General features: G+C 51.8%; 1 protein-coding gene across 7 annotated transcripts in view; it reads left to right on the plus strand.

Moving 5' to 3' along the window:
- The window catches only part of WASF3 (WASP family member 3), a 105,161-nt gene that overhangs the window by 14,353 nt on the left and 64,136 nt on the right, over window positions 1-26,672 (plus strand). For 2 of the 7 annotated variants that reach the window (XM_021065504.2, XM_084981281.1), the window contains exons 2-3: window positions 23,978-24,170; window positions 24,456-24,550. The gene's annotated coding sequence lies outside the window, so the exon portion shown is untranslated. Of the gene's footprint in view, window positions 1-9,131; window positions 9,324-23,977; window positions 24,171-24,455; window positions 24,551-26,672 lie in introns of those variants that run through there. The other 5 variants (XM_021065507.2, XM_021065510.2, XM_021065503.2 and 2 more) reach the window with 4 other exon arrangements.

Consider the following 26,672-nt stretch of genomic DNA (forward strand, 5'->3'; position numbering starts at 1 on the left):
TTTAAGTTCCCGGATTTCTGAAGCATTGGGGATGTGAACACAGCTGGTTAAACCACGTCTTAGGAACGTCGAGTGAAAAGAGACCCAGGGGAGTGGAGGGACGAAGCTTTTTGATGTGCCCTCCCCGCTTCCTGATACACAGTCCGTGCTCTGTCCCACGGCTGGGTTTTAATGCTCCCGCTGTTGAGTCTTGCATAGTTTTAGAGCTTTTATTTTTTGGTCACTAATACTTCCTTGCTGCCAGATGTCCGTTCCTGCAGTTAGTTTCAGTTTTCTGAATGTGCTGAGATTTCCCGAATGCATATGTAATATGCATGCATGTGTTTAATCGGCTGCTACCCTGAGTTTTGCTTTTGCTGATAGTTGCTCCTCCTGGAAGGAGAATAAGGGATAGACTTTCCAATTCATAGGGTGGTCAAAGGAACCAGTAGGAGATGTGGCTCAGCTGAAAATGTCACGGAAGGACAAGGAATAGTCCCCATGGGACCTGCCAAGGGGCAGAGGAGTTAGAGACCCCAGTTAGAAGCCTTCCTTCTGGTCCTAACCAGTGAGTCCCTTTCTAGTCCCAGCTTGGTGTGCTGGTGAAAATTTCGTTTAAATTTTGTTGTTGTTTTTTTGTCTTTTTTTTGTTGTTGTTGTCCTTTTAGGGCCGTACCCGCGGCATATGAAGGTTCCCAGGCTAGGGGTCTAATCGGAGCTGTAGCCACCGGCCTACGCCAGAGCCACAGCAATGCAGGATCCAAGCCACATCTGCAACCTACACCACAGCTCACGGCAACGCCAGATCCTTAACCCATGGAGTGAGGCCAGGGATCGAACCCGCAACCTCATGGTTCCTAGTGGGATTTGTTAACCACTGAGCCACGACGGGAACTCCCAAAATTTTGTTTAAAAAAGGTTATAGAACCCACTGCTCTGTGGCAAGGCTCCAGGTTAGTTATCAATGGAGGACCGTCAGAGCTTCTTGGCTTTTTATTTTTCATGACCATTGACTAGGGGTTCTTTCTTTGACAGCCCTTGGCTTTGACTCTCTGGCAGCTACGCTCTGGTATCAGAAGATCAGAGGGCCCTTGTGGAACATTGAAGAAAGGGGCGTATGCAGGGGTGATGGTGCAGCCCCTGTGTGTGGTAGGATGTCTGCAGCTGTGGGCTCCAGTGTGTTGGCTGAGATTGCTTTTGGGTCTTCGAATCAGGAGTAAAGCCTCTTTCTTTCTTGCCCTTTTTTTTGGTCTTTTTAGGGCCACACCTGCGGCATGTGGAAGTTCCTAGCCTAGGGGTTGAATGGGACCTGCAGCTGCCGGCCTACACCACAGCCACAGCCACAGCCACGTGGGATCCGAACTGCATCTACGACTGCACCGCAGCTCACGGCAACACGGGATCCTTAACCCACTGAGCGAGGCCAGGGATCGAACTCATCCTCCTGGATTCTAGTTGGGTTCATTCCTGCTGAGCCACGACGAAAACGCCAAGACATTCTTTGAGTCGTTGGTGGGCGTGTGGCTCGCGGAGGCCGAATTCTGTAACCCCCCAGCTTCCCCTTTGCAAGTTCTTGGGCCCGTCTGGGGTCCCGCTGAAGCAGATGCCCTGGATTTAGGGAGGCCTCATGCGCGCGTCTCAGTTCTAGCTCCTCGACGGCTGCTTTTCTTTTTCTCCCTCTCTTTTCCCCTTGCTTCCAACCCATGCCGCGCTGCCCTCAGGAACGCGGTGGACTGGACGTAAATGCAGACCTGAGGCGGCGGAGCTGCGACCCAGGCAGGAGCAGGGGTTTGGGGCCAGGCTGATTTGGGGTCACCTCTTGGCTTTGCGGTTTGTTAGCCATGTGCTCTGGGGGCCGCTTCTCCACTTCTGTGAGCCTTGATTTCCTCCTCTGAAAACAGTGCCGACCCCGCGGAGCAGGTGGAAGGGGTAAAGGCGGGCGGGATGGTGAATAAGGGTTGGGTTCTGCGCTGAGTAGAAAGTCATCCACGAATTGACAGCCTAGAGGACAGCGGCAACAGCAGGAGAATTCCCAGGGCACCTTCAGACCTGCGCGGGCATCCGGGGACCACACCTTGGAGGGGGGCTCAGCGGCCTCGGGTCCTCTTGACGCTGGCGGGGGTGGGGGGTAGGTCGTAGGGTAGGTGCCTTGAGGGTAGAGGCAGTCACTGAGAAAGGGTGACCGGCACCTCTGGGGTTGTTGGAACACGGGCCAGAAAGAAATGAATGCCAAGTGAGGGATGTGCAGCCCGGGGTCTTTGAGAAGAGGGTGGCAACTCTGACAGGTGGCGCCGACAGCATTAGGTTCGTAACGCAGGTGTCCGCGGTCGTCGGGGTGCACGTCTCAGGATTTGCCTGGGAGGTGTCTTCATCATGGGATCGGGTTTGGTGTTTACAGCCCCCCTCTAAGGGGGCTTTTGATTCAGATGTCCTGGTTCGAGCAGGGTCCGGGTCCGGTGGCAGCGGAGAGGCACACGGATTGGAAAAAGTCGGATTCTTTTCCCCAGTGGGTGAGACACAGCCGGGCTCTCCTGGGTCACACGCAGCAGGTGTATAGCTGGGGTGGTTCTTGATCGGGGGGGGGGGGGGACGTCCGCTTCTCCTGTCTGTGCCCCGGATGGGTGCACGGAAGATGCAGAGGAGAGGGTGAAGCAGGGCCCAGTGATCCAAGACCTAAGCGGCGTTCCTCTCTGTTAGGTGGTGTTTTCACTACAGATTCCTTATTCACTTGCAGAGTATTTTTTAAAATTGTGAATTGGAGGCATTCCCGTCGAGGCTCAGTGGAAACGAATCTGACTGGTATCCATGAGGCGATCCCTGGCCTCGCTGAGTGGGTTAAGGTTCCGGCGTTGCCATGAGCTGTGGTGTAGGTTGCAGACGCAGCTCGGATCTGGCGTTGCTGTGGCTGTGGTGTAGACCGGCAGCTGCAGCTCCGATTGAACCCCTAGCCTGGGAACCTCCATATGCTGTGGGTGTGGCCCTAAAAAGCCAAAAAAAAAAAAAAAAATTACAAATTGGATTCTTGTTTCTTTGAGCAATTTTTCAGAAAAGTGGCCCTGAAAACACTGGTAGGTGGGCTTGGGCAGTCTTTAAACGACCCTTGGGTGTTACATTTATAAATATCTCTTTCCCCATTCTTAACGCTGTGACAGTCTTTTGAAGCCACGTGTGCTTTCTTGACGTTTCCTCTCAGAGTTGGGAGGCTGTGTCAAGACCTCAGTGTCCTCAGGTAGAAGGAGCCACAGATGGTGACAGGCCTGGGGAGCGCAGAGGCCCAGAAAGGTTTGTGTGCAGAAGCCCAAGGCCCACAGGGACGGGACTCGCTCAGAAAGCTCCAAGAACTCAGCGCATTTTGGGCTCAGAGCCCTGAGTTCTGACCTCCTGGAAGCTGTTGCATTGCGGCCTCATGTTTACTTATATCTCTTCAGCGGTACCTCTGATGCTCTCCTGCCATCCCCCCCCCCCCCGAAAGAAAAAGACACACTTGGTTTTGCAGGATGATGGAGATACAGCGAGCATTCCAACAAAGGCACTTCATCAGGGAGTCGTCACAAGGGACCAGTAAGTGAACAGACGGGGGAGCCTGTTCCTCGTCCGTGGTGTGGAGGCCTGGTGGTTTCTGCTGGAACGCAAGCGAAGCATCTCAGGATTTTAACCATCTTTCCTATGAAAATCCCTGACTGTGGCAAATGAGGACGTCTTCTTACAATTCACAGGAAATACGTGCTAAGAGTACTTCCATGGAGTGCTTATTTCTAGAGTGAAAGTGGAACTTTAACTTCCAGTCCCAGGCAGTGAACAGTAGTCCTAGGATCTGGAATGAAGACTCTGCGGCCCCTGTTAACCTAAGCTATGTTGTCTGTATTTTCTGCAGTCTATTGAAAGTCCTGATGGTTAACCAAAGAATTATTTAGGACAGAAATGATTAAGAATGGCTTATTGCAGTTGACTTAAAATTTCACTCGTTTCTTCCTAATCACAGGTAAAAGGAGGCTTCGTCTTGAGTTCACTCATTTTCTCAACTTACAATAAGGAACCTGTAAAGTACATTCAGTTTTATGTTCCGTTATCTGGGGAACCCGCATGGGCAGTGCAGACACACGCGAGGTAATTATGGGGGCATTTCACCTGCTAGTACTTGTGTGTTGAAGGTTCACAGAGGGCACGAGGCTCTGGAATCTCTTACCAAGTCAGAATTGCCCTGAAGAGGACCGAACAGGAAGTCAGAACTGTTTCAGAGTCTTTGTGAAATGAAAAAATGGTAACAGGTCCTCCTTTGATAATTCTGAGAGTACTATCGAAACAGAGGCGGGGAGCAGACTCCTCTGAATCAGCGCTTCCAGCATAAAATACACACTCTTCTCCCAAGCGGTAGCGTGGGAGGCAAAAAAGGAAGACAAACTGAAAAACATGGACAGAAGTGAGCGAATGTGTAATTGTAACAGATAACGTTTTCCTGTCAGGGGGAAAGAACGGGTGCTAAGAACTTGGAGAAGCATCAGAGTAAAGGGGTCAGTGGGCCTGAGCCCTTTGCCCGGTTTCGGGGCCAGGAGGGTGCTGAGCAGTGGTCCGAATGGGCAGCTGCCTCCCCTGCCCTGTGGCCAGAGCACCCCACTCGGCTGAAAGGCTGTTACCTGGAACCTTCTGGTTGGGATGCGTCACGTAGCTGTACCCATCCACTCAGCTTAAAGAGTCACGTGGTGAGGTAGGATGTGCTTGCAGCCCTGTGTTAGATAACGTCATTTCGCTTTATTCGGTCGCACGAGGAGGTATGAAGATTGAGACATAAGGCGTTGCTGCTGTTGCTGAGGGCATCCTTTCCTTAGGGTTTTTTGGGACCAGTAGGTTAGAGCGCAAGCTTCTGGAAGTCGGAAGGCTGGTCCCTCCTCATCTTAGCATTTGGCGCGACAGCCTGCATACAGCAGGTGCCCAGTGAGGTCCGTTGACATTGGTGGCTGTGCCTGCACGCTGACTTGTGGACCGCACGACCCGGGGGCGAGCTGCTTCTGACCACGTGCTTGTTGCTTTGCCATGTGTGTGTGTGTCGCTGGAACGAGGCCGTGGCCCCAGCTGCCTGATGAGAGACGTAGCGCGTGGCGGGTGGTCTCCAGTGTCCGTGGAGGTGGCCACGGGGATGGTGCCGGCGGAACCTCTGGGCATCGGCCGAGGCAAGAAAGAATGGTTTGAGGTTGTTTCCGTGGATTCGGTGAGGTTTAATTGTTGATGGTTCCCCACTCCCTTGCCAGGGCTCTGGGGTTGTGTGGCACGCAGAGGGCGCGCGGTGCTCGTGGCAGAGAGCTTAGTGTCTGCGCCGGTTACAGCGGCCGTCGGTCCTCCGAGGGCTGCCCTTCGCGCCCGCTTGTGGCTCGGTGGATAGAATTTTCTGTGACGAAGTCCTTGCTGATTTTTTTCAAGCAGTTTAACATTTGGCTTCTATTGTTCAGTCATGATTCAAAAGATCTTCTTCCCATGCCAGGGAAGTTTCTGAAACATTTTCTGTTTCTTCGGGTTTGGAACTTCCTTGGGTATCAGGGGTTGGCAAGGCCTCGATTTTGCTTTTTCTTTCTCCCCTTGGAACGAACTGCTCCAGGGGCATTTAATGAATAATCTTTGCTCCTGTGGTTGGAAACACCGCGTTCATTTCGCACTGAGTTCCTGGGTGTGTGCTTGTCATTTTCTAGTCTGACCCCGTTAGAGGTTTATTTCCGAGGAAACCAGCCCCATACTGTTTTGATTACCGTGGCTTTGAGGCATCTCCGTGTCTGACAGGGATGCTCTCTGCGTCTTTGCTTGTTTTCCCATCAGAACTTTCGCATCGGCTTGTCTTGTTCCCAAGAGGATTGTTGGGGAGACTTACAGAAAACCCCCCTCTGTGGTGAATGGCACTCCAGGTTCTTACAGCCCCCTGTGTATCTGCATCACAGATGTGGTTTTCTGACATTCACTGGCTCTGTAATAATAAAAAAAAAAATTTAGACTCGTGACTTTACTATTTCGCAGGTGTTGGCAGGGGCTTTTAAAGAATGCCCATGTACTCACAGCTTTTTCTTTCTCAGTCACTAGACACAACTCTTGTAAGAATCCTTAACATTTTTTAGCTTTGCAGCGGGGCCCCCCATCCTTGCCAATGTTGGGAACCACCGAGTTAGAGTCCTCTAAGCTCTTTTTTGTTCTGCGATTCAGTTCTAAGTATATGAAAGGTCTAGCATCAGTCCCATCAAGGATTGAATTTAAATCTTTGTAGCGGCTGAAAGGGCCACTCCACTGAGAAACTACCGAAATGGTTCTTGGCAGGATCGTGTGTCTGTTTCTTTCTTTTGCTCTGTAAGCAGTTGGTGTTTTGAAAGGAAGCATATTGTCTAGATTTTCAAAGTCCTCTAAAAACAGGATGGGGGAGTGCGTTATTTTCGAAGCACGTAGCATGATTGCATCTTCAGCAGAATTAAGTGCTGTGAAAGCTTGAATTCTTTGTGTTGCCGTAGTTGCCAATTGTGATTAAAATAAGGATGTATGTTTTCTTCTCCCCTTTCGGAGTGTTCATTGTTAGGTTGGGCGAGAGGCTCTGGACCGAATGATTTGGGAGAAGACAGTTTGACTTTCTCAGAAGTCAAATTTTACATTTTCAAGGGCAGATCCCATTGATAGTCGGTGTCATTCTGTCACAGGTTGGAAAATCGTAGAACAAATAAATGACGAGAGAAAATTGGGCTTCATCTGTTGGCGAAGGGCAGATACCATTAAATTTATTGTTAAATTAACCTGAGTTTTTCAGATGAGGAGACGACAATTTTTTTTTTTTTTTGGTCCCCTTTCGAAAATTACTTTCAGGATTCATAGATTTTAAAAATTGTTACAGGACTTAAAAGAATGACACCTACAGATTTACCAGGAAGCCTCTAATCCTGTCGGGGTAATATTCCGAAGTAGCGGGGGAGGTTTGGGATTCAATGACTCTAGTTACCCCGACTCAAGCTGTTTAAAAAATAGAGTTCATGTTTTTGCACAGGAGTAAGTACCAGATAAACTGGTTGAGATCACCAGTATGAAATCAGAACGATTAGAGAAGGGAGTTGAGGAAAAACAAGAATGTAAGTAGAAAATAATCCTCGAGTATGAATTTGAAAAATTGCACTTGAAAGACGGTTTAGGGAACGCAGCTGCCGAGCCGGATTGGAGTAGGATGGGCCGGGAACACGGGGCTCGTTTGGGTAAAGCCCTGGTGGGGAGCTCTCGCTCCCCTCGCTCCAGCACGTCAAGAGTCAGCTGGCATCAGTGTCAGATGCCCATGCCAGGGAGGGAAGCCCCCCAACCCGTTGGGGGTCCTGTTTGCCCTGTGCCATGGGCTGTGGCCAGGAAGTGGGGGGGTCGGGGGCTCACAGAGTCCAGGGCTTAAAGGGCCACACTGACCCTGCCTGTTTCCACTGAAGATGAACAGCACCCCAGACGGCCCTCTGTTTCAGCTTGTCCATCTCAGATGACGTTTGGGGAAATATGTGTTTTTTCCTTAGGTTCTCATGGGCTCCTGAGCACCCTCTGCAGTCTAAAGCCGCTCAGTTTATAGCTTGTACGTGTACCAGTAACGGGAAAGAGTGCCTGTGCCTCCCATCCTGGCACCTTTGCTGATACCGTAAGTGAAAAGAGTGTATCACACCTTCGGTGGCTTTCATGGGCATGCATTTGCATTTCATTTGCATGCATTTGCATTTCCTGAACGCGAGGTCCAGGTTCCTTTGCATGGGCTTCTCTTCCACCGAATGGCTGGGCTGCAGGGAGGCTTCTGCTTCGTGAGAGGAGTCGTTGGGGAGACGTTTGAGGTGATTCTGTCAGGCATCAGATACAGCACTGGAAACGCTTCAGCTCGGGACTGGCGTGGGCTGCGGGCGCTGGCAGGTGCCAGCAGAGCTCAGAAGGAAGCTGGGTGTTGGGCGGAAGTGTCCTGACAGCGCTCGGAGCTCCGCAGGCATCAGGCACAGTGTGGCCTGGACGCCGATGTCTCAAGGGGCCACGTCCGGTGAAGGTTAGAGATGCCGGCCAGGTGGGGTGTTGTGCAAGGTGCGCGGGTCCCAGGCGTCTTGTTTTCGGGATAGTTGAGCAGGTCACATTGGTACCTGATGACACCTTGGGATGGTGTGCACGGATCTGGTATTTGAATCTTCCATTCCTTTACTTCTCCAAAGCCCCTCAGGGCTGGGCCGGTTTCTCTGGGTACTTCTCTGGAAACTCAGTGAAGAATAGTCCCTTGGGGGAGGTGGGGGTGGAGTCGGTCCTGGTGCCCTGGACTGCCTTGAACCCAGACGAGAGCGCCCAGCTTGGCCAGGTGTGCCTTTGGATTTCAGCCTCAGGGAGCGGGCACGGTGGCCGTGCCTCGGGGGCTGAGCTGGGTGGAGGGGGGTAAGGCGGCGTCCTCTCGCTCCTGCCCGCGTTCCCCGGCCGGCCACCCTCCCTTCCTGGGTCTCCGCCAGTGCTGCGAAGGTGACCTCATTAGCTCAGGTTACAGGAGTGAATGGAAGCTGTGCACACGCCTTTGTTCTCGTGTGTGTAACTTTCCCTCCCCCGTGACTGAGGCCAGTTCCTTTGGAAAAGCTGACGCTCAGGGCCCGTATCCGAAGAGCTTAACAAACAGGCTTTCGCGTTAATATGCCCGGTCCGTCTGCAGCTCGCAAGACACTGGGGGATGTTCCTGGTTGGAAGCCCAGATGCCTGGGGTTTCCCTCCTGTTCATTCCTCATCCGTGGTCCTCTGCTGAGAACCCCCCTCCCCGCCCTTTTAATCATACTCAGAAAAAAGGGTAAAACTTATGATACGTGTTTTAAACTGTTTCTGTACTGAGAAGATGGCTGTTTCTCACTTTCTCTTTAAAGGTGTGACATGCTACTAACTTTTGCTTCAGTCTTTTTTTTTTTTTTTGAATTTCGACCTTTTTCATTTGAGAAGAAAACTAAAGGAAGGCAAAAGGGGGACTATTGATGATTCTGGGTTTTTTTGTTTGTTGTTTGTTTGTTTGTTTGTTTTAACCAGGCCGGTGGTTAAAGTTCTCTGGCCAGGGATCAAACCCGGGCCATGGCAGTGGCAGTGCTGGATCCTTAACCTGCTGAGCCATCTGGGAACTCCTGAGGATTCTTGTTAAACATCATTTTTTTTTTTTTCTGCAGATGTCAACTGCATATGTAGATCTTAAACCAGAAGCTGTATCTCCTAAAAAAATCTCCTGGTAGAACACAGTCTGGCTGAGATGAAAGTACAAGGCAGATCTGGATGAGAGATCAGCAAAGAAAAGTTTCAGTAAATATACCTAAAATCTGGTCATCTTACAAGGAGCGAAATGGCGCACAGACTTGCAGCAGGTAGCCCTTGACTTCCTGTTATGTGCCAGGGACCATCCAGGCCCCGGGGACACATCAGTGAACGAGATAGTGCAAAGCAGCCTGCCCCGCCCCCTCCCTTGTTGCTATGGTAACGGGAGGACTAGGTGGTGAGGGAGTAACTTAGTCACACACACACACACGAGCACTCCAGGAGATGGCAAGCGACGTAGAGGACGAGGAGTCAGTCATCGAAGGATAAGGAGCGGCCAGAGCCGGACGGCAGAGACCGGCAGAGCGGGGAGGGCGGGCAGGTCAGGTGCCTCTCGGAGGTCGTCCTGAGGGTCCTGGCTTTTACCCGAGTGCCGTGAACCGCTCTTGGAGAGTTTCGGGTGGAAGGGAGACGTGATCCAGCTTCCCTGGTGACAGGATTGCTCTGGCTTCCAAGTGGAACAGGCTATGGGAGTGAAGGGTGGGGGTGGGAGAGCAGGTGGGGGACTGGCGGAGTCATAGGTGAGCGGGGCCGAGTGGGGGGCTGGAGGAGAGCTGCTGGTGGCCTGGGTTAGGACGGAAAGTGACTTGATTTTAATGTCAGGGAGCTGGAATCCCCAGTGGTTGCTGTGGATCTGATGTGAGGTGTGTGAAGGGGGGAAGGTACGGGTGCCCCGGCCTCTGGACCCGGACGTCTGATCCAGGGCCGTTGTCACTCCCAGAGGGAGACTGAGCCGGCCAGACTGCAGGTGGAGACGGGTTCGTTCCCAGGACATCTGTCGTCGTCCTGGGAAGTTGTTGGGGTGGCTGGTGGGTGTCCTGCTTCGGCATCAGGGCAGCGGTCTGGCGGCCATGAGAACGGTCCATGTGGGTACACGTGGCATCGAGGACAAGACTGGGCGAGATCCTGACAGGAGGGGTGATGGGAGCAGAAGAGGTGGGATGAGTGTGGGCCTCGGGGGCAGAGGCCTTGGGGAGGCTGGGTGTTGACCTGGGTGCTTCTGGAGGGGCCGCCCTCCGCCTGGCTGTGCCCCGGGTCGACCCGGGTGACCAGCTGCTCCCTCAGGATGCTCGGCGGACCCGCCGATGGGAGGAAGTAGCGGGTGTCTGTTCAGTGGGACCTGGAAGGAGAGGGGTTGTTTCCTTTGCTTCCTGTGTCAGGGTGATTCTGGGTGGCGCTGGGCGTCGCACGGTCTCCATCGGTTAGGCTTTGCTATATTGTGGTTGTCATGGAGGTTATGGTGTCACCAGCCTCTGCACAAGTGCTTCATTTAACCCATCTCGGAGAGATAATATCTCATTCTGAAAGCCGACTTTTGATATTATTTTTTTGGCCATGCCTGTGGCAGGAGGAAGTTCCTCCTCCTGCCAGGAATCGAACCTATGCCACAGCAGTGACAACGCCAAATCCTTAATCCCTAGGCCACCGGAGAACTCCAAAGCTGACTTTTTAAAAAGCAAGTAATTAAGATGCATTTAAATTGTAGTTACTTTTCAGGGAACATTACAGAATACTGCGAATATTTTTGCGGCTTTTTGCACAGCGAATCCCAATAGTTTCCCTTGTGAAATGACGCAGTATTTTTACTTTTATAATGTTTTCTCAATTTCCCCGTGTTTGGTATGAAGACATGCCTAGCAGTTGTCTGCTGAAGGGTAGTTTTTTGGAGGGTAAATGTCATTCAGGTGTGTGTGCTTTTGTATAGAGTCATTATTTTCAGAGTGTTTCTGAAATAAATTGTACGGCTTGGGTCGGTATTTTCAGTGCTTTCCTTTCGCTTAGGCTTTTCACAAAAGCTCAAGCGGTGAAACATTCTGCATTTGGGGAGCTGGTGCTTAGGTTTCTGTCTGGGCTGTTGTGATTTTAAGGGTGTCCCCGCCGCATGAAGTAGGTTCAGCGCATGTGTGAGCAGACTTGGTTGAATGTGTGTGTGTGTGCGTGTGTGTGTGAGAGTGTATGCACGTGTGTGTGAGCTTGTGCTGCCATGAAAATGAGAATGTGCAAGATACCGTCTCAGCTCGTGTTGCGAGGGCTCCCTCGCGGTGTTAACATTTTCTGCCCTTAGCGAATGTTACCGAGGAGGTGCTCGGGTCCGGAGCAGCCCAGCGGGAGCATGGGCTTCTGCAGGTGGTTTGCTTTCCTGTGCTTTTTGAGTTTCATGCTTGAGGCTGAGAAGGGTGAGAGCTTGTGAAAACTGCCTCCTGAGGTTGCTGAAGGGTAAGCCGTCAAAGGGCCCAGCTGCTTTCCAGTTCTAAAGATGCCATTCCCGGCTCGGCTCTGTATTTGTTTTTCTGTTTCCTAAGCTACCTTGTTTTTATTTTTAATTTTATTTTCCATCATATTTATATATAAAATATATTGATATTTTTGTTTTGCTTTTTTCTAACTATTATTATTTTTTTTTTTTTTGGTCTTTTTTTGCCTTTTCTAGGGCCACTCCTGCAGCACATGGAGGTTCCAGGCTAGGGGTCGAATCGGAGCTGTAGCCACTGGCCTATACCACAGCCACAGCAATGCCAGATCCCAGCCACATCTGGGACCTACACCACAGCTCACGGCAACACTGGATCCTTAACCCACTGAGCAAGGCCAGGGATCGAACCTGCAACCTCATGGTTCCTAGTCAGATTTGTTAACCACTGTGCCACGACGGGAAGTGCTTTTTACTATTAATCTTATCATTTAAGTAAATTCAGGTATTTTTTTTATAGCTGTTTAGAGTCTTATTATTTTACCTGTTGCATTTGCCTTGTTAACATTTATTTCGTAGGAGCTTCTCTTGCAGACTGATTTCTCTACCCTTTCTGACACACGTGCTCCGTAAAAACAAGGAATCATTTTCTCTTGCTGCGTTTTGTTCCTGGTTCCGAGGTGCTAGAACAGAGTAGGTCGTCAGCAGGTGCCTCTTTCATAGGTAGATACTGTAGATCGGTTTTGTGGGCTTCCCCATGTAACCTCGTATCCTGAGACTTTTATCATGTAATTTAAAACCCTCCTCAAGCGGACATAGCTGGTTGCACCTTCGTTACAGAGCCAGCTTAATTTGCTTTCAATTAATTCCTTTGCTTGGCATGTGTCCTGTCTTGTGCGTTTTGTTCTGAATGACACCGAGGGAGGACATCCTTTTGTGTAGATCTTTGCCCACGTTTGCGTTTATTCCTCTGGGGTAGATGACCAAAACACTGACTAGCTGGAGTCATTGGAATAACGGAAGGCTCTTGCCGTCCTGGGACAGCGCCAGTGTAACCACGGTTTCTCCCTCTGGCATTTGAAGGGCGCCCCTTCCCTGGAAGTGCGTCTCTGGTGCTGTTTGCGTCTCCTTTTGTGTTCCTTCCCTTTGGCTCCTGTCCATCCGTCTGTCTGTCTCTGCACCTTGGCTGCTGAGCGCGCACCCCCGGCTCAGCTCTGTGTGTGCCGGGGATCCCGAGCTCCTCCTGCGTCTCAAGTTCAGTGTCGCCAGGCGAGTAGTCACGAGCTTTCCATCGCAGTCTCTCCCGGCTGCTCTCTCCCCTTTGGAGTGAAGTGAAGGTGGGGGCGTGGCAGGGATTCTCGGCTCTTCCCTTTTCCTCTTAATTTAGTGGTCACGCGTTACCGTCTGGCTGGCTCAGGTTGGCCTTCTCCCTGGCGGGGCCCCCTTCCCTCCTGCCGCCCCCGCTCCTGGGCTGGGCTCTTCTGCACGTGCTCAGCCGTTCCCTCCCTCGTCCTTTAGACACAGCACAGCTGCCGGAGGGTGTGAACGGGGCCGGGGGTGGGGCCGGGGGGCCGTGAATGTCGAGGCATCCGTGTATGTCAGTCCTGTTTGAACACACGGGCCCCCTGCCGGGGAGGTTGATGGACCCGTTTGTTACAGCGCTGCTGCTCTGCTTTATCCTCGGGGAGGAAAGTAGCTGCCATTACTTGTTGAATTGCTCTCGAAATCATTTTATATCAGGTTTAGCGTTACCCAGAGAGCTTTGAAATAGATTCTGATTCTGGAATGTGTAAAGATTGTCAGGGTAGTTAAAAAAAAACAAACCCCTCTGCAATGCAGCATTTACATCTGCTATTTCCATCTGATAATGTGCAGATTTCCTGAGTATTTTTGTGCGTTTATGTAATAACTCTTTGGGGCCAAATTGAAGATTCAGCCTGTTTGGTGCAACGAAACGATACTCCTCATGTGGTTACGATCTAGTGGGCATCTGACAGCGTCTTGCTTGCTGCCTGTAGAGTCTCTTAGGAGGTGGTTCCGTGGGGTGGGGTGACCTGGAAGAGGAAGGATCCTGGGTCTCGGGCAGGTCACCCGTGGTCCCTGTGTCCCTCCCTTGGAGGCGCCATGGAGATGTGGGCGTCCAGGGGACGAGCCGGAGGTGGAGAAAGCTGCCTGCCTTGTGTGGTCGGGGGTGGAAGCTCCACGCATCCCCTGCACAGGCCCCTGTGGTTGAGGCGAGGGTGGGTTAGAAAGTCAGGGTCGGCCGGCGTGGCTCCTGCCGTGAACAGAAGCCGGGTGAACGTGGGAGTCAAGGCGGGTCCTGCCGGGGAAGCCGACGGCACATCGATACCCAGGGGGTCGGGGTCAGAGGGGCTCAGAGAGGCTCAGAGACCAGGACTGTTGGCAGCTGGCGGGGAACAGCAAAGACTCAGAGTTAAAGCTGTGAGATGGAGGAGTCAGAGAGAGGTGGCACGACTTGAGTCACTGCCAAGAAATTTGCATTTATTCACTGCGGCCCGGGTCAGACTTGCAGGGTCTCCGACCCTCGCTGCAGCTCAGAAGGTGGGGCCAGAGCTGAGAACAGGCCACAGCCGCGATGCAGGTGGACCTGGGCCCCCTTGATGGTTCCTTGATTAGAGGCATCGTGACCCCACCAGGCGTATCCGTCGGGTGCATGGTCTGCGGTGGGCGGCGCGCGATGCATGGTTCCACTTCTCCCCTCCAGGGCTTCTGTGTGAGCGGAGAAGACAGAGCCTGTGCATCCAGAGCGAACCCGCAGTGGAAGGGGAACCAGGCAGGTGTCACCTGGCTCCTGCTCAGCCCGAGTCTGATGGAGTCGAAGGCAGGGGTGATGGAGCTGGGCAGGGCTGCCCGGGAGCGTGTGAGTCCTCGAGGGCGCTGCCCGGGACCAGCAGGAGTGGCTTCAGGCTGGCTGGTGTAGGGGACCGCCTCACCCACCTCGCGGCGCTGTGTCACTCATCACTCGCCACTCGTGGAGCCCGTCTCCTAATTTGTAAGACGGTTAAAGTAATTGGTGCCTTGCTCGTTTGCATCAGGCTGGTTGTAGACATTCAGCAAGACGGTTGATGTGAGAGGCCTTTGCGAGTGGCACCATGGATTCCACTGTGAGGGGTTGTTAATAATTTGCCGTTTGCAGTGGGAGCCTGTTGGGTCACAGCCCTGTTTGAAGTCATTCATCATATGTAAATGCGGTTATGTTCTTGCAATCAAAGGTAGTTAGTGGAAAGGTGTTTGGGTGATTGGATGGAGAGTGAAAGAGAGCCTGTGTCTGAGGTTTTACTTCCTGACTTATGTAATTACTACCGAACACCAATGTTTAATGTGTACCTGAAGTAGTCTGTGTTTTTTTGGTTGATAAAAGTAGGAAATATATTTCAAGAGTAAGTCACTGAGCTGGGGAAAAAACCAGGAGTCCATTTAGTAGCAAAATTGCCTGATGCTTCTCATTCCACATTCTGGAACAGACTATTTTTAGCATCTCTTTGAATCTGTGATGAATTCCAGTTACAGGATTCAGTAATTAAAGCAGAGAAAAATATAACATTGTTGAGGGAATAAAATCTTTTTGCTTGGCTTGGATCCGTTTCAGGGTGTAAACTGTTACTTCCAGGGTCCCCCAGAATCATGGGTTTGTCCTCTCTGTTGGGGTCACAGCCACAGGGAGACGGCTAGGACCTCAGCCAAGGACACACTGTCCCCTTTTCAAGAAGGGGCCTTTAAAAACCCTGGGGTTTCGTAACGGATAAGCATGCTGCAGTTGTGTTGTCTGCGGAATTCTGGAGGAAGTGTCCAGGGATCGCAGGGCCTCCCCCTGTTTTCCTGTCCTCAGACCCTCCGTGTGGGTCAGTTTTGTCCCTCTGTCTCCTGCGTCTGTCCTGCTGTTTTTTTCCGGTCTCGGGCCGCTTCTGAGTATTGCGAGAGCCAGCGGCGTGAAGCCGCCAGTTGGTCCCGCTCCACGTTTGTGTCGAATGGTGGTAGATTGTTCCATGATGCTGCCGAACAGCTTCCTGAAAACTTGCTCCTCGTCAGCACTTTCCTCAAGCTGGAAGCCTTATTTTATCTCGTGCAAGTTATTATTATTTGATCTTTTCATGCCCATCCCGCTAAAGCTCATTAACGGTTTGGTGGCTTCGAAACGGGTGTCGTGTTGACCCAGATTCTCCTGCTTTTGCCCTGGGTGGAGCCGGGTCCTGGACGTGGTGCTCCAGGGCGGGCAGCAGGTCACCGGACACCTGGTGGAAGCAGGTCGGGAAGATGCAGTATGATTTTTTTCAACGGAAGCATCTGAGAAGGTTCACGTGTTTGACAAATGTTTTTGAGTGTTGTTTGCATGCCAAGCATTGAGCCAGGTCCTAGAATGTAAGAAAAAAGAAAATGAAAGAGATTTTCAGTAGCAAAGAGGCAACTTACGATGCACGAGGCTGCCCGGGGCCAGGCCCCTCTGCCATGAGCGTTCAACCGTTTTGTGTGTGTGTGTGTGTGTGTGTGTGTGTGTGTGTGTGTGTGTGTAGATATACGCTTAAGCATCATATACCTAGGCGATCTGCTTTTCCTTTGAAAACCGATTCTGTTTACTGTGAACTTCCAAACATTTTCCGCCTCTGCGTTCTTTCTCTCTCAGCGGCTCAGTGCTTGCTGTTGCAATAATGAATAACCAGGTAAACATAACCCAGAACCAGATCTTCGATCGTCTTGGTTTTAGGCTTTCGTGTGCTCGCTTACTGAGTCACTGTTTGTTTTGTTCTGGACGCTACACTGTTGGGGAGGTTTTGCTGAGCTCCTCTCTGTGTGAAGCCCAGGGACGGAAGCATGCCAAGTGCCTGGGGACAGGCAGGACCAGCGCTGGGGAGCAGAAGTGGCAGTGAAGTGACAAGTATAGCCCGGGCTTGCTGAGCACGTCTGAGGCCAGGCTTGTCCCGGGATCAGCCTCTTCGATTCTCACTGAGTCTTGTTTGGGGAATTTGAGCTTAAACAACCTGCCTTAAAGGGTGTAAGTGGGAGGCCAGTTTGAGCTGGACTCAGGCTTGGGAGCCCACCACACCGTGGCATCCTTGTGGCCTGGCTGGCTTGGTGCGCACGGTGGGGGTGGGGGGGGCTCTGCCGGAGGCTGAGCAGGGCTTCGCAGTGGAAGTGACTGGCCGCTGATCAGAAGGGCGGCCTGGAGGCGCAGAGGCAGGAGGGCAGGGGGAGGTGCAGGTGGGAGGGCGTGGGCGTGATGGCAACGTGGGGAGGAGTGGCAGGGGAGGATGCCAGTGGACCCCGCCCAGGAATTGGCCTTGGCCACCCTGGGGGGTGGGACAGTGGCGTCAGGGACCCCAGAGTAAAGCCGATGGGCGTAGACCGGCTGTGTTAACAGGTGGTGTGCTGCTTCCCTCGGCCCCCTCTGAGGTTCCTGCGGCTGTGGAGGCAACCAGAGCACCCAGGGAAGGTGGCATCCTTCAGATCCTGGGAGCTTCAGGGGCTGCCGTCAGATCCTGGGAGCTTGCGGGGCTGAAGGCTTTGGTGGGTCCCATTTGGTCCCAGAGGGCAGAACAGAGCACATTGGTGTGACGCGTGACCTTACAGAGGCCCCTTCCTAACACGCTACAGACTCTTGTCCCCGAGTGGTGTCCCCGTGAGAGCCACAGGGACAGGACGGGGGGGCTGGGCCCGTGGCAGGGGGACCTCTGGCCCCTCTGGCCTGGCCCATGCATTTGCTGTTGCTTCCCAGACGCTGGCAGGCGGGCCGGACTCAGGAGGAGCTCTGGACCTGGCGCTTGTGCAGCCCTCGTGGCACCTGCTTAGGTGGTGATGCAGCTCTTTCTCTGTCTTAACCTTGCATCCTCTGTGCGTCTCAGAGGGCAGGCACCTGTCCCCTGGTGTCACTTCGTTCCGCTCGCACCTTTCGTCTTGTTTCTTGAGGCTCGTCCTCTGCTCCCCTGTCCCTGTGAACGGTCCCCTCTTGCCCTTTCTTTGTGTGTCTTCACCTGCCCAGCGTCGCCTCTGCCTGATGCGGGGTTGGTGCTCACGCATCCAGGAGGCTGGTCCCTGTGCTAGTGCAGGTGTGACCGGGGTGTGATGCGCTGCCCTGGGCCGGATCTCGACCCAGGTCGCGGACTCTCTGGCCAGGGGCTGTTGGCCCAGGGGTGTGCCCGGCCATGGCTCTGCACGGCCGCGTGGTAGCGGGAATGGCTTGTGCTTGTGGTCCATGACGTGTAGGGGCAGAAACTTTTATTGTGAGACCCTAGTATTTAGGTCTGTGATACATACTTTTTAAATGAACAGATTATTTTAAACTGGGAGTATCTTTGTTTATCGGCCCCCTCATAGAGGAGTTACCGTGGTTTTATTATTAAATGAACGTGTCTGTAGCTGGGAGGGGGCTGTAGGCGGGATTTCAGTGCGCCTTGGCTGACACTGTTTTTGTGTTACTTACCGCGGTGTCTGTCCTGCTGCTTTACGTGCACACATGCGTACACGCATGCACGCACACTTACTCTCACCAGATAAAGCTCTCTGGGCACCAGGACCTTGTCCTGTCCCATCTGAGAGACACCGAGAGCACACTTATGTGTCGATGCGCTGTGGGCCACCTCGGCGTCTCTGGGCCCCTGATGGGAAGCTGCAGGACGATTCTAGCCGGGGGAGCTGAGGCTCAGGTCACCCACCTGAGAGGCCCAGGAGGGCAGCGCGGAGACCGCTGTCTCACCCTGGTGTTAGACATGCGTTTCCAGCTGAAAACAGTCCCGTCAGATGTCCCGAGGAGGCGTGTCCCTCTGACCCCAGCACCGTCTGCATTGCCAGGGTGTCCTGCAGCCCAGGAGGTGGCGCTGTCTGGGCGCGTGGTGAGGGACGCTGGCGACACTGCCCGCTGGATGGGGGGGGGACTCGGAGCTGCGTCTGGTGAGGAGGTGGCCCTGGCGTGCAGGGCACAGCGGGCCATCCTGGAACACGTGTGCGTGTCGTGGGCACGCGGCTTCTGGTTTCTGGAAAACCGGATGTCAGGGCGTGGGTGGCAGGGCAGGGACCCGGGCAGTAAACACCCCCGACAGCGTCCGATCGGGGTCGTGCTGGCAGATGCCAGCAAGTCGTTGCGCCGCATCCGGGTTAAGTGTTTTCATGTCACAGGGTTATGACTTGGATGCTGGTGTGGATGCCGTAGGTCACGAAGGGAAGAGCCTATTCCTGGGGAGGATGTTGTCACCAGCGACCTTTGAAAACGCCCTCTGGGCCGCAGGGAGGTGGCCCTGCGACGATTCCGTCACGTCTGTCCGCAGAGGACACAGGCACGCAGGCTGAGGGTCAGCCGCACTGCGGAGGCCGGGACGTGTCTGAATGACCCGAGCTCACTGCAAAGCTGCGGGTCCTCTCCGCCGCCTCGCTGGCTGGCTTTTTCGAGAAAAAGACGTGTTTTTTAGGCAGCTCTTCGCCCTGGTGTGGCCTTTGCTCTGTGATGATGTCTTGGTGATGACCTGCGGTGGTCTCAGAACACACGGTGTTTCCTTTCTTTCTCTCTCGTGCTTCGCAGCGTAAGGAATTTCTTTTTTTGTCTTTTATTTTTTTTGAGGGCCGCACCCACAGCATGTGGAGGCTCCCAGGCCAGGGGTCGAAGCGGAGCTGTAGCCACTGGCCTGCACCACAGCCACAGCCACATGGGATCCGAGCCACATCTGTGACCTACACCACAGCTCACGGCAACACCGGATCCTTAACCCACTGATTGAGGCCAGGGAGTGAACCTGTGTCCTCATGGATACTAGTTGGGGTTGTTAACTACTGAGCCATGATGGAAACTCCTTTTATTTTTTATTTTTTCCACAGTGTAAGGAATTGTACATTCATGGTAGTATTTTAAGAGTCAGGCTGAGGCCTGGAGACGGCAGAACACATTTCTGTGCCCCACGTTGCGGGCGTTATTGGAAACCTGACGGGCAAGGAAGGACAGGCGGCTCTGGGCAGGATTTAAAGGGAGGCGCCCTTACAGTCACACAACTTTGTCTTCTTTTAAAAAATTTTTTATTATATTGATTTGCAGTGTTCTGTCCGTTTCTGCTGTACAGAAAAGGGACGAAATTATACATACATACACACTCTTTTTCTCACGTTGTCCTCCATCCTGTTCCATCACAAGTGACTGGACAGCGTTCCCTGTGCTACACAGCAGGACCTCATCCTAAAGGGAGTAGTTGGCATCGGTCAACCCCGAACTCCCCGTCCATCCCTCCCCCTCCCCCTTGGCCGCACCCGCAGTCTGTTCTCTTGTCTGTGGTCTGTTTCTGTTCTGTAGACAGGTTCATCTGTGCCATATTCTAGATTCCACGTGTAAGTGATATCATCTGGTGTTTGTCCTTCTCTTTCTGACTGTCTTCACTTAGTATGAGACTCTGTAGTTTCCTCCGTCTTGCTAAATGTTTTTTTAAACTTTCTTTTTAAATTTGATTGTATTGGATGATGGCTGACTTAGAAGGTTGTATTAGTTGCAGGTGTACAGCCAAGTGACTCAATCATACACATGAATATATCCATTCTTTTTTTTTTTTTTTTTTTTTTTGTCTTTTTGTCTTTTTGTTGTTGTTGCTATTTCTTTGGCCGATCCCGCGGCATATGGAGGTTCCCAGGCTAGGGGTCGAATCGAAGCTGTAGCCACCGGCCTACGCCAGAGCCACAGCAACGTGGGATCCGAGCCGCGTCTGCAACCTACACCACAGCTCACAGCAACGCCAGATCGTTAACCCACTGAGCAAGGGCAGGGACCGAACCCGCAACCTCACGGTTCCTAGTCGGATTCGTTAACCACTGCGCCACGACGGGAACTCCCCCATTCTTTTTTCTGATGTAGGTTATTACGAACCACTGAGTAGAAACTCCGGTGCTATTTAGCAGGTCTCGTTAATCATCTGTTTTATACCATAGTGTGTATATGCTTTTCCCACCCTCACAATCTCTCCCTCCCCCCCAAACAGTGTAACTTACGGTAACTGCAAGATTGGTTTTGAAATCTGGAGTCTGTTTCTGTTTTATAAATAAGTTCTTTTGTATCATTTTTTATTGGATTCCACCTGTAAGTGACAGCATATGGTATTTGTCTTTCTCTTTCTGACTTCACTCAGTACATCCATTTCTAAGTCCATACAAATGGCATTTCATTTTTCATGGCTAAATAATATTCCGTCATGTATAAGATCACCCTCTTTGGCCCTCTGTCCATTGACTTGTTGGTCCATCCCTTCAGCAGATATTTGCGTGTCCACATGCCTTTCTCTTGCTGTTCCTTTTTCCGGGTGACAACCCCTTAGCTCAGAGTCTGGAGCCTACGGTATTCAGTATTGTGGCCATTAGCCATGTGCTACAATCCATTGAACATTAATTAAAAGGAAATACAGTGAGAAACTCAGCAACTCAGTCTCACTTGCCACATGTCAGGGGGTCAGTCGGGTGCTATCTGTGGCTGCAGCTGCCATGTTCTTGTGGGGGCTGAGCCAGGCAGTGCCGCCTGTGCCCCTGGGCTCTGCCACGGACATATCTGTGGCCACGTGCTCCATCACCCAGCGACTACCTCTCTCTCTTTAAAGCATCCTCTTTGTCATCGTGGGTATTGGTCATGTGTCATGCGAGTGAAGCCTGCAGTGTCAGCAGGGCTGGGAAACCTGCCCTGCCTGAGCCCCCCACTCCCTCCCCTGTGCTGTCGATAGCACGAGGGCACACGCTCTTATCACAGGAGTGTCGTTCCTTGTTGAGACCATCTGTCTTTGGGGGACCAGCAGGTTCTTGGGGCTGCAGAATTGGGCTTGAGCTTGGCAGGGTAGGGACACACGAAGCTGACACATCACTACAGTAAATAAGTGCCCCCCGCACAGAGGGAGGCAGGGCAGGCTGGTGAAGGGGCTGCCTTGGGTTGCAGTGGGCAGGACGGAGCCAGTGTGGCTGCAGGGAAGCAAGACGAGAAGGGCCCTCGGCAGCGGGAGAGCCTCACAGTCGCAGGCTCGTTGGGAGGGAGTTGAGGGCAGCCGTGCACTGAGGGGTGGCCAGAGGGGGACCCGTCAGCACCTTTCAGGGCGTGACCGCAGGACAGAAACCCGTGGAGTTACACTGCTGCGTGGAATGTGTTTCCCTGGGCTCACACGACACCTTAGAAGAGGTGCCGAATTTCACACGTAATAACCTGAGCCTGCAACTCCAGAGGCGTGAAAGATAAGCTTCCCTCTGTGCAATGAGGCAGACACCCGCCAGGTCTAGTTACTTCCAGAGCTTCCTGGCTCTTGACTTAGGGTGGACGTGTTGGCAGCTTTGTAGGAGAGGAAAGGCCCGTGTGCACGCCCAGAGCAGGCCGTGTGACAGTGGCAGGGGCCAGACAGCCCTGTCCTGACTCCGCCTCTTCCAGGCTGGCATCTGGGGCAAGTCACCTTTCCTTCCCCTATTTCTGCATTTTTTAGTGGAGCTGTAGCCTGAGTCCGTTGAAGAAAACCTGAAAGCTACAGGCTGTGTTTTATTGGGGGACCTCACTGAGGCTGTAGCCCAGGAGACAGCTTCTCATGTATTCTGAGAAGCTGTGCCAAAGAGGTGATGGACGCGCCAGAATATGTAGGCGTTTTGGGTGGGAAAAAAAAATGTGGTCAAACATCGGTACGTTACTGTTGGGAGTTCCCGTCGTGGCTCAGCGGTAACGAACCCGACTAGATCCATGAGGTTGCGGGTTCGATCCCTGGCCTCGCTCAGTGGGTTAAGGATCTGGCGTTGCCATGAGCTGCAGTGTAGGTGGCAAGATGCAGCTTGGATCCCGCGTGGCTGTGGTGAAGGCCGGCAGCTGCAGCTCTGGTTTGACCCCTGGCCTGGGAGCTTCCAGGTGTCCCGGGTGCGACCCTAGAAAGGAAAAAAAAAAAAAAAGGGTTAGTGCTAATCCCTAGACACACATGCACTGTTCTCAAGTTAATGAATTTACTGCTTTTCTAAGTGTGGGCAGAGGCAAGCGTCCGGGCTCATTGAAATTACTCCTTAGCCGAGCGTCTCAACTGTCTGGGGCTGGCACCGCGTCTTCCTCCATCCCCTGCCCCTCAGCGTGCGGTCGTGGCCGCTGGTCTGCTGGCGGCAGCATGGGTTGCTCGCGGAAATGGCAGGCGTCATTTTTCTGTCCTGCTCTGTGAAGATTGCGTACAGTGCAGGTGACAGGCTGACAGTCCGCTCAGTCCTCACGAAGGCTCTGGCCGGGTGAGCGCTCGTAACAAAAGACCGTAGCCTTTTGTACAGATGGGAAGATTCTCAGCTGTGTTTCCCCCAGGAAGAGGCAGCACGCGCTCATAAACATCCGTGGTCCAGGACACGCCTTGGGGTCCTTGCTGTGCGTCTGTTCACGGTTCCTGGATGGAACTGGATCTAAAGGGATGCGTCCAGCTCTGCTTCCTTTCAGAGTCACGCAGATAAGGGGATCTGGTTCGGGGACCGTCTGGCCTGGGTCGTCTAAAGCCCAGGGCTCCTTCTCTGTCTTGCGGAATGGAGAGGACTTAGGGAAAAAAGCCCCTTTTCAGTTCTACGTAATCAGAAGCGGTGCAGCTGCTCCTCGGGAAGGGGAGGAAAATCCTGCTGCTTTTAAGTTTAAGTGAGCAAGCTGGGGGGACGCGGATGAGTGAGAGTATCATTGAATGATCTGGTTTTTTCACACTTGCCAAAGGACGGCGACAGTCTTAACTGTGGTCTCATTATCCGCCGCATCCGTGTGGTTCGCACGCAGCCAGACAGCTGGACTGCGGGTCGCTTCTCTCCCGACTGGACTTGGCACGCTTTCCTTTCCTGAGGCTTCCTGGCCTCCCCCCGGCCTCCCCCCGCCCCCTTCCTTGCAGCTCTTGGATAGACCCAAGCCTGCTTCCAGGCCGCCGGGCCCTTTGGTGCACCTGCCGCTCATAGTACAATGATCCGCAGGCCTCAGTCACCCCCAGGAGATTGAGTTCTTTCAAGAGCAGGTATTTTCTCATGGGCGACACATGCAAGATGCTTGGGAATGTTTTGCTTGATGAATGAATGCTCGTTCACTACTTTTTTTTTTTTTTTTTTTTTTTTTTTTTCTTTTTACTATTTCATCCACGGCATGTGGAGGTTCCCAGGCTAAGGGTCGAATTGGAGCTGTTGCTGCCAGCCTACACCACAGCCATGGCAATGCGGGATCCGAGCCGCATCTGCGACCTACACCCCAGCTGGAGGCAACGGCGGATCCTTAACCCACTGAGCGGGGCCAGGGATCGAACCTGCATCCTCACAGATCCTAGTTGGATTTGTTAACCCCTGAGCCACGATGGAAACTCCATTCTACATGTTTCTTAAGTGTATTCTCCTGAGTGACTCGTAACTCTGCTTGGGTAGCAAAGGGTGCTATATTTTGGTGTCTCAGCTTCAGCGCATTGGTAAACAGTACCTATCTTTAGATGGCTCCTCAGGCTCGCTCTTAATATCCGTTATCCCGGAAACACTTGCTGCTGTCAACGCAGCAGGTCGGAAGCCTTCGTTACCGCTGTATCCTCACAGGTACTATTAAAATACGTGGGAAGTGGTCACCCAGATTTTATTGACTCGAAACAGCCGCCTTGTGTGAGTGGTCCGTGGTCAGTTCATTGTGGACGGTCCCGACAGGTCCGCAGCGGGAGCCTGAAAAGTGTGTGTCCTTGACTCAGGGAGCGGAGCCGTGCCCGTGCGTAGTCGGGGGACCTACTGGCCGGAGGTAAATGTACCCTGATGTACTTTTTGTTTTCCTGCTTGGGCCGTTTTTTTACTAGAATCCTTGAAGTTCATTTGAGGGCCGACTCCAGGAGAGGGAGAGGGGATTCTGGGGGAAATCACATTGCTTATTAGGGCCCTGCTTACACTAATTAAAAAAGAGCTAGTGCGGGGACTGGCGCTCCCTGGATGCAATTATCGATTTGTGAAATTTGAATTGAAGGCTTTCTTGGAGACGTGGATGCCTTTTGCTTGCCAGTATTTAATTTTTTTTCTCCTTTCTCCTTAGTTTTAATTTTGATTGCTGATACTTCCGATATCGGAGCCCAGGTGGCGATGTTACCTGAGGGACAGTCCTTCGACCCCTGAGTCAACAGCGACGAGGTAAGAGTGTCTGCTTTTTACCTGCAAAGCCGTTCAGTTCTATGATGTCGTAGCTGAGAATTTTTATTTGAAATAGACTAGGCTGAAATGGGTTGCTCTTTCTAAATGTTAATGTGTTTTAATAAGTAAACACTCACAGATTTTATTTCAGAGCTTTGGGTCCTAGTCAGCAGTAAGAATTTGAAAAACTAATGTAATGTAGCCATCGCCTGTTAATTTTTATGGGAACAACAAATCAAGTAGGCAGCTTCTGACTCATTAAGCGGAGGTCTCATTTTCTTCCCTCCGTCCTCTGCCTCTTTCCTTTTTATTTCCTGGGGTTTCACCACTTTTTATTTTCTGGATCTTGTTAATAACACGTGGGGCTGAGAAGCCAAGATGACAAAACTTGAACCTCCTTGGGTGTTACGATAACACACTGGGGACGGAAGTGGGGGTTCCAGCAGTGGCTCAAATGAGGTTTTGAATTATTTACGGGTTTAAACGATCTGTGTGGCTCTCTCCTTGAGGAGTGCGTTGAGAATAACCCGGAAGACAGACCAGGAAGGCAGGGCCTCCTCTGAACGTCACCGCCCTTCTGTACAAGACGCTGCCGTCTGTCTCACCTGCTTTCCGGGGTGGCGAGCATCACCTGGTGTCGGGGGGACTGTCCCATCCTTTGGGGGGGGGGAGAATAACAGGTCCTTTGGTTTTGAGGTGTATTGAGATCATATCCTTGAGAGGATGCTGGAAGGCTTGATGCCTAATCCTGCCTCCCCTTGACCTTGGTCAAGGTCATTCTCCTTAGAGGAACTCACTATTGGGAAATTTGATTTCCGTGCTTTCACTTTACAAGTAGTTTTTCAGGAATGTGTCTGTATTCTTAGACCACAGTGAGACTAAGCTGGAAACTGTATCAGATATCTGGAAAATTTCCCAATATTGTGAAATTAAATATCACATTCTAAAACTCCCATGGGTCCAAAAGGAAGTCCCAAGGGAAATGAGAAAATAGTTAGAATTGAATGAAAATGAAAATGCATGTCATGAGTAATCACCTCACCGCAGTCAGAATGGCCATCATTAATAAGGCCACAAAGAACGAATGCTGGAGAGGGTGTGGAGAAAAGGGAGCCCTCCTGCACTGCTGGGGGGAATGTACATTGCTCCAACCACTCTGGAGAACAGCATGGAGGTCCCTTAGAAAACTAAACATAGAACTACCACATGACCCAGCAATCCCACTCTTGGGCATCTCTCCAGACAAAACTTTCCTTGAAAAAGAGACATGCACCTGCCTGTTCACTGCAGCACTATTCACAATAGCCAAGACATGGAGACAACCTAAATGTCCATCAGACAGATGAATGCATTAAGAAGGTGTGGTACATGTACACAATGGAATACTCCTCAGCCATAAAAAAGAACAAACTAAAGCCATTTGCAGCAACATGGATGCCACTAGAGACTCTCATTCTAAGTGAAATAAGCCAGAAAGAGAAAGACAAATACCATGTGATTTCACTTATATCTGGGATCTAATATACGGCACAAATGAACCTTTCCACAAAAAAGAAACTCATGGACTTGGAGAACAGACTTGTGGTTGCCGAGGGGGAGGGAGTGGGATGGATGGGAATTTGGGGTTAATGGATGCAGACTACTGCCTTTGGAATGGATAAGCAGTGAGAGCCTGCTGTATGGCGCTGGGAACTATATCTAGTCACTTGTGATGGAGCATGATCATGTGAGAAAAAAGTGAGTATATATATATGTGTGTGTGTGTGTGTGTGTGTGTGTGACTGGGTCACCTTGCTGTCAGTAGAAAATTGACAGAACACTGTAAACCAGCTATAATGGAAAAAATAAAAATAGTTTAAAAATCACCATCTGAAAAAAAAAAGAAAATATGGCATATCAGAATTTATGGGCTATTCCTAAAGCTGTAGTTGGAGGGGAATTTACAGCGTCAGAGGCTTACATTAGGAAACAGAGGCTTTGAAACAATAATGTAAACTTTCACTTTAGGAAATTATGCGGCAAAGAGCACATTAAACCCAAAACAAGCAGAGAAAAAAGATTGCAAAAAGCAGACATCAAAGAGATAAAAAACAAAAAAGGGGAAAAAAATCAGTGTATTCAA

This window comes from Sus scrofa, chromosome 11, assembly GCF_054392235.1.
Source record: "Sus scrofa isolate SSC_HxYL_T2T_F1_AM1 chromosome 11, Sscrofa_HxYL_maternal_Yorkshire_Landrace_v2.0, whole genome shotgun sequence".
In the NCBI taxonomy this organism is placed as follows: Eukaryota; Metazoa; Chordata; class Mammalia; order Artiodactyla; family Suidae; genus Sus; species Sus scrofa.